At 50.8% G+C, this 8,032-nt stretch overlaps 1 long non-coding RNA gene across 1 annotated transcript in view; it reads left to right on the top strand.

Annotated features, from left to right (window-relative positions):
- The window catches only part of LOC109386357 (uncharacterized), a 79,296-nt gene that overhangs the window by 32,434 nt on the left and 38,830 nt on the right, over positions 1-8,032 (top strand). The window contains exon 2 of the long non-coding RNA XR_002124781.1: positions 4,476-4,559. This is a non-coding gene — a long non-coding RNA (uncharacterized LOC109386357). The remainder of the gene's footprint in view (positions 1-4,475; positions 4,560-8,032) is intronic.

Genomic DNA, 8,032 nt, shown 5'->3' with positions numbered 1-8,032 from the left:
GCCACTCAGCCGGCCCTACTGTTTTTTCTTATACATACCTATGCTAAAGTTTAATTTATAAATTAGGCACAGTAACAGATTAGTAACAATAACTAATAATAAAATAGAACAATTAAAACTATATTGTAATAAAAGTTATGTGAATTTGGTCTCTCAGCAGACTAGCACAAAACAACATAATAAATTGTTTTTTTCTCATTATGTTGAGAACTTTCACCTTTTCACTTAAAGGAAGCAATTTATAGCTTTTCTTTGGCTCATCCAAATTACTAGCATCACTGACTGCTCTTGCACTTTGGGGCCATTATTAAGTAAAATAAGGGTTACCTGAACAAAGCACTGAGATACCATGATATTCAACTGATGATGACTAGATGGCTACGAAGTGACAGAAGGGATGATTCATGTTGTAGGTGGAACAGCGCACAATTTATAACTTACGAATTGTTTATTTCTGGAATTTTCTACTTAATAATTTTGGACCATGGTTGACCGCAGGTAACTGAAACCATGAAACGGAAAGTAAACCGTGGATAAGGGGAACTACTATACTGTAAGGTGTTCCCCAGACACCATGTACATTTATTGTGAATACCACACTAATTCACGAGTACTTTTAGAACCACAAATTTGAACAGGGAGAAAAGCCAAAAAAAACCAGAAAAAACAATGTTCCGCATTACTGGGAAACAGATATAGTTAAGTCCTCACTTAACATCGTCAATAGTGTCTTGGAAACTGCAACTTTAAGTGAAATGACATAAAACCAATTTTACCATTGATATAAATAAGAATTAAGTTCCTACGGCATGTTTCTGGTGATAAAAACATCACCAGGGCCGGCTGAGTGACGCGTTGGTTAGGAGTTGGCTTGGGACGCCAGCTCTGAGCAGCAGGGCCCTGGTTCAGATACCACATGGGGGCCAGTGACGCTGGGCCCTCTACAGCTAAGATGGTGAACAACAGCTTGACCTGGAGCTGGGCTGCCGTGAGTTGCCGGCGATGGCATAGGCTGCAGTGGGGCTGGCCGGCAGCTGGCGTGAGCTTTCATGAGCTGCCGTGAGCCACCGTGAGCAGCCGTTCAATGGCCAGCAAGCGACTGCCTCACCCAGGAAGAGCGCAATGATAATACCAACATAGGCCAGTGAAGTGACATCCTGCACAACTAGACTGAAGAACAAAAGGACAGCAACTTGTCTGTTCCCCTTTCCCGATTCCCCTATGCTGTTCTCCTCCCCCAAGTTCCCAATTAAAAAAAAAAAATCTTAAAAAAAAACCCCACAAAACCCACCAAACTTGTAAATAAAGACCCAAAATACTTCTAATAAACATTGAAATGTGAGCTATATATACATTTAAGGAAGATGAATAAAATAAGTAAGATAATGAATTTCCAACCCATCTATTCCCGTTCAGGGGTCAAGGATGACCTGACCCTCTCCTGGCAGCTGGAGTTTAAATCTAGGTATCTGCAGTGACTCATTCATTTCATTCATATATGCATTTGCTCATATACTTAAAACTCATATTCACTTCCTCCAATTTTTTGTTTCACTATCGAAATGCCAGGCCATAATAGTCTTTTTAAAAAATTTTTTTTTAATTGGGGAATTGGGGGGATGGGAACAGCGCTGGGGAATTGGGGGAAGGGGAACAGACACGTTGCTGTTGTTTTGTTCTTCAGTCTAGTTGTGGAGGACGTTGCTTCACTGGCCCAAGTTGGCACCATCATTGCGCTCTTCCCGGGAGAGGCAGATCAGTCGCCGGCTTCTGGACAGCTGCTCACTGCAGCTGCTGGCCGCTCACGCTGGCTGCTGGCTACATACGGTAGCCCATGGCAACCCACTGCCACAGGGGCTGCAGCCCACGCTGTCACCAGCAACTCAGGGCAGCCCAGCTCCAGGTTGAGCTGTTGTTCAGCATCTTAGCTGTGGAGGGCAGTGTCACTGGCCCTCATATGTGGGATCCGAACCGGGGCCCTCTGGCGTCCCAAGCCAGTTCTTAACCATCTTGCCACTCAGCCGGCCCTGGCCATAATAGTCTTATAGTGCAGCGCTATGATCCTACAGATGAAGGAATTGAGGTTCATAGAAGGGTACTGATGTACCTAAGATCGCACAGCAGAAAAGAAGCCCCCTGGCCAGGTTTCACAATGCAGAGGATGGGTGCTGTATTTGAGTTTCAGGTAAAATCTGAATAGCTGTTGCTATGTCCCAATCAGCTTCCCTTCCTTCATCCAACTCTGCTACTCAGGCCACCTGTCATAGGGCCCTGGCGAGATCCTGCAGGGAGTTTCTGCTTGAAGAGCCACTTCCTGTTTGGGGCTGAGCACTTCCTTCAAGTGACTCACAGGCTCCCACTAGTCCCATGCTGGGAAGCCATGGTGGGAGTGGAGACAGGCCTGGGATGTGCCACCCTCTGCCAGCGACCCCAGCTGGGTGACCCTGAGACTGAGCAGTGCCACAGACTAGAGGTAGGAGATGGAGATGGATGGAGAATGCTAGGCTGTTCTCACCCAGCCTGGTGGGCAGGGCTCTGAGAGAAAAGGGAACTTGGGCCGCCATGAGCATGGGGGCAGCCTCCACATCCAGCCATTCCCATATCCGGTTTCAAGGGTACCTGCTGCCCAGGTCGGGGCTGATAGCAGAGCTGGGAGCACCCCACCCCCACCCCTCCAAGGGCAAATTTGTGACATCGTCTCTTCCTTGCAGGACAGAGAGGTGTGATCGAAAGAGCACTAGGCCAGGAGTCATGGAATTGGATTTTCGACACCAATTTTCTGGTGACTTTGTCAGTTCCCTGCCCCTCTCTGGGCCTCAATATCTATGTCTGTCTAATGGCCAGAGGGCTTGCTGGCTGTGACATTTTGTGGCAGCTTGGTATTGCAGGATTTACATTAAGAGAATTGGGATTCCATTCTGGCTTGGCCACCTTGCTGGATATGTCCAGTTCTCAGACGCTCCATTTTAAAATTAGAAATAATGATCACTTTAGGCTTTTTACATAATTTAATCCTCACATCCACCCTATAAGGTAGGTATTATTATTATTGTTATTATTATTATACATAAGGAGGTTGAGGCACAGAGAGGTTCAGTAACTTGCCCAAGGCCACACAGGAAGAGCCAAGATTCTAACTTGGCAGTTTGAACACAGTGTCCGTGCTGTTAACAACTATGGTCTTGGTACTCAAAATTGTGGTCCCTGGACCTGGCAGCATGAGCATCACCCAGGAGCTTGTCAGAAATGTAGAATCCCAGACCCCAACCTAGATCTACTGGGCCGGACTGCATTTTAACAAGATCTCCAGGTGATTTGTTTGCATATTAAAGCTTGAGGAGCCTTGCTTTAGTTATATTCTCTCTGTCACTTAGGCCTTAAGATCACTGTGGGAAATGAAGGAAATATGTTTTGTAAGCTGTAAAGTGCTGTACATTCAGGGCACGGTGAGAAACCTGGGGAATGGAGGTGGAGGGAGGCAGGGCTGAGGGTTTCCCCGGAATCTGCCTCTCAGTAGCTGGCTGTCATTTCCAAGCTGTCTCTGAGCCCAGCGCTGCCCCCTTCCGATCCAAGGCTGAGTCTTAGCTTTGTGTTTCTTGCTGGTGTGTGGCTTCAGGGCCCAAATGAGTTGGAGAGAGTTCTCACTGGCATGGCCTTGGGCTGGGCACTAGGCCTGAGCCACCACTGCCCTGGGTCTGCAAGGCACTAGGAAATCTGGGTTCCAGCCTTGGCTCTGACTCTGATACTCTGGGTGACCTAGGCAGTCCCCTGGCCCTGCCAGCCTGTGTCCCCTAGCGGGCAATGTGGCAGCATCCTCTGAAACTTACAGCCTGACCCGGAGCCCCCTCCCGTCCCCTCCTCTTTTCTCCCCATGGCCTGTTGGCACCTCTCTCCTCCCAGTTCCTGGGCAGGAGGGCTGCTCACAGACTGTAAGCGCTGGTGATGGGGGAGGGGGTGCATGAGTCAGAAGTCAGCCACATAATTGCGGTGCCCCAGATCCCGCCTCCAGCCCACTGGCCCTCCCTCAGCGGCTGCTTTAGAACAGCTGGTTTGGCGGCTATCACCGGAGAAGCAGGTCCCCGGGCAGCACGAAACAGCCTTGCCCCCCAGAAGCTGGGCACAGCCCCAGGTTTCGCCCCAGGGTGGCTGGGTCTTGGGTCATGTTTCCGTGGGTCCTGGGGTAGAGTGGCTCAGGGAGCAGGTTATACTGGGTTTGGGGTTGGGGCTGGTTTGTGGGCAGCATGTGTAGAGGTGAGATTGCATGTACGGGGTCTCATGGCCCACCCCTCACCCACACCACTCACCCACCTGCTTGGCAACTTCTCCAGGGCAGGGACTAGATATGACCCATCCTTGGGCCCCACACCCAACACAAGGTGGGCACAGGGTGAGCGCTCATTAAGGACCAGGTGGGAAAGGAAAAGGCAGAGTGAACTGATGAGTGACCTGATGAGTTTGTCCCCTTGTCCCCGCAGCTCTCCCAGTGAAGTGACATTACCAACTCCGTGGACGGGACACCCCCAGGAGCCCAGCTCACAGCCACTGGTACAATCTTCCAGGTAACGAAAGAGGAAAGGAAGGAAGTGGGGAGAAAGGAGGTAGAGACAAGCTACACAGAGCAACCCACTGGATTCTAAAACAATGTCGTCCTCTCCCATGGGAGCAGCACTGTACAATTTACAAAAAAAAGGCAAAGGGAACAGGGATTATTGTCCCATTTTACAGGCAAGAAAAAACCTGAAGCTCTGAGTAGAGTTGTCTCTTGCTTACTCCAGTGTCCTTCTTACTTATTTATCTAAGCACCTTACATGTGTTAGCTCATTTAATCCTCACAACAGCCCATGAGGTTGGCACTGTTGTTATCCCCACTTTATAGATAAGGAGACTGAGGGAGCGAGGCGTTCAGGAATCTGCTCAGTTAGTAAGTGGTAGAACTGGGTCTCAAACCCAGGCAGACTGGCACTTGGGTACACATTTCTAGAGAGTGACACTTCAGCAAAGGAATGGGAAGCCTTGAATCATGGGATTGGCATGAAACTTCAAGGTGTGCTGGCCACCAGCTCCTGGGACTTCCTTCCTCAGCAGTCGAGCGCGGCCGGTTTTCTTGGGTCTACTGCAGGGAAACCTGGACCTTTGAAAGCGGGGAAGAGAAATGGAGGCCTCAGGTTTTCAGACTTGCCTGGAAGAAGAAGGGCTGCTACTCTTCCCATACCAGCGTGATGAGGAGAGCTGTAAATGACTTTGAGGATATCAGTATTCTGTGCCAAAGTGGAGGTCATCTTCCACTAGACCAGGAACAGAAATGTGCAAGCAGCTCTCAGAGGTTTAAGTAAAAATTGTGGGAGAAAAAATTTTTTTTTAAACACTTCATTGAGACTTTTTTTAGTAACTTAATGTTTCTGTAAATAGGGAAAGGCTAATTATTATTCAGAGGCAGAATTGGGACCAAGCTCTTAAGTGGCTCTGCAATTGTGTGTGTTAAGAGGCTCTGATGGGTTCCTTTTTTCCTTCCTTTGCACATTTAACCAGCTTTTCTGACTGACAAGTAAATGGGTGCCTCCTTGGTGCTGGCCTAGTGCAGGAACACAGGTTCCCTGCCCAGTGACTCCTCTAGCAGGGATGGGGCCTGGGGTATCTTGTGTCCCCATCTCCCGGTGCAGGGCCGCAGACACTGTGGCTCTTCAGAAAAGCTTGGCTGAGTGGATCAGAAGTCTCCGCCTGGGGAAACTCTCAGGCTGGTGGGCAAGGCAGCCACGGAAGCGGATAATTACTGTGCACAGAGGCCTGTGATCACGTCTTAAGAGCTCTGCCAGATGATGTGAGCACAAAGGGAGGAGGCAATGGGCTTCCGTGGGGGTGTCAGACCGAGCTCTGCACAGGGTCCATTTGTTAGGATGGGGTGATGGGGAGGGCTTTCCTGGCAGAGGGCCCAGCATGAGCAAAGGCATGGCGGTGGGAAGGTGGGTAGTGTGGGGCGCTTGGAGCACTGCAGTGTGAGGAGGGGTAGGGGGAGGGGAGGGGAGGCAGGTAGGTGTGAATGAAAGGAAGCAAGAGAAAGATGCCTTAAATGGTAGGACTGGCTTCTCTTCTCACCCCAGGGCCCGTTTGGGAAGCCTGTTTGTATAATCACTCCATTTTACATAAATAAATAAAATAAATCATTGCTTTCCATTCCCTCAGGGGGCAAAAACTAGTCAGAGACAAGTTTGCTCAGTGCAAGTCTCTGCCAGACTCAGCTTCCTGCTCCTTCTCCTCCTCTCATTCGGGTGCCCCCCTCCCCCCTTCCCTGGGACTCAGAGAGAGAGGCTTTGGAAAGAGCCAGCCTGACAGAATCACTTAGCTCCTGGGAGAGGCTGGGGAGTCAGCCCAGGGTGACAGGATGGTGAACGTCTCCCCCCTTACCAGGTCCCAGGCTGGCCCTTGAGACCCAACCAGAGGCCCTGGGGACATTTGCTCACTCTGTCTGCTCCAGGAAGAACCTGTCAGTGCCAGGTTTTGGGGAGTTTCCTTGGGGTGGGGGCAGGTGGCAAGAGGCAAACTGCTTGTGTCAGGAGGGCCCTCCTACAGTCCTGGCTTAAGGAGGGACCCACTCGACCCTTCAGGGAGGGAGGGGCCCATCACCGAGAGCGTGCAAGCCTCTGCAGGCCACTGGGGAACCACCTCAAGGCGCTCTCCTGGGGATTTCTGCGTGGGAAGGGAGGCTGGATGGAAGGGCTCCAGGGCTTTCCTGGTGCTGACATTTGAAGACTTTAATAGTCTGAAATCCAGGGACAGTTCCAAGATTCCTGTTGGATTGCACCAGGATTCCATGATTGTATGTCTTGGGTGAGGTGATTCTAAGACTCTGGCTTAGAGAGTTTGCAGCTGGAGATTTTGAGTCTGCGATGCTGAGAGCTCTGCTCTCTGGGCAAGGTCAGGTCACATCTGGTGACTACTCAGCCCAAGGCCACAGTCCTGACTTGGGAGAGAGAGGTCCTTTCTATGCCAGGAAAACCCAAGGCCCCCGGACAGGGTCCTCATCCTGGCTCCTGTCCAGCCTGTAGCCCCAAACCTGTGGGTCTGTCCCCTGAGGGCCTTAATTGTGAGTGCAGCTCAGCAGACCTAGCCTGACATCCACCAGCCTCCCCTCCTCATCTGTAAACCAAGGATCAGGTACTGACTTGTGGAGCTGGTGAGATGCTTCAATGAGCCAATGTGTGGGGAGGCTCTTTATAAACTGTAAAGCACTGGGCATGTGGTTATAATTGTAGCTGCTGTTGCTGCGATGAAGTCCCCCTCAAAGGAAGGTCCGTGCCTGGTTCTCTGTGAATCTCTTTTGGCTCCCAGCAGTGCCTGGCACAGAGTGCAGGCAGGCCTCTTCAACATTAGATATGGACAGTTGGTTCCAGAGGCCACAGTTCCCTGGGAGAAGCAGGGAGCACTTCCTATGAGAGGGCAGCCGGGAGGCGCAAAGGAACTGGAGAACCCACACCTGGGGTGAAGCGAGCCTGCCTGGTGATGCCGTCAGCCTTGGCCTGCTCCCCAGAGGAAGAGCAATCAGGGGTCTCTCAGGACCCACGACAACGTGTTGGGTAAGCAGGAAGCTCTGACACCACCTTGGGAAGGGATTAATAATGACCCTAATTATGACATGATTGATTCTTTGAGGGTTCCTGCTGAGCCCTAACCTGGGCCACTGAGTACCTTTTTCCCAAAGAATGAGCACAGGTGACACAGGAGGACAGGGTACCGGCCCACCCTGTCGTTTTACCTCCCAGGCCTCCCTGCAGGCACCTCTTCTCCCAACCTCTCCCCCCTGGCAGCTGCCTCAGCGACAGATTTCCTTCCTGCCCTGTGTCAGCCCACCTTGTCTGCTGATTTCATTAGAGTCTAGGGCTTTCTCTGAGGCTCAGAGAAATGGAGTTACTTGTCCAGGGCCACAGTGTGGTAGTGGCAGCCCAGATCTCTCAATTCAAGCCATCCAATGAAGCCCGCACAATGAGAATGATAGTAAACCTGTGAGCATGTCTCAAAAGCTAAGGCTGTGCTGGAG

The sequence above is a fragment of the Hipposideros armiger genome, unplaced genomic scaffold (genome assembly GCF_001890085.2).
Source record: "Hipposideros armiger isolate ML-2016 unplaced genomic scaffold, ASM189008v1 scaffold_132, whole genome shotgun sequence".
NCBI lineage: Eukaryota > Metazoa > Chordata > Mammalia > Chiroptera > Hipposideridae > Hipposideros > Hipposideros armiger.
Note: the sequence above shows the minus strand (reverse complement) of the source record. Positions and strands in the feature narration are given on the sequence as shown.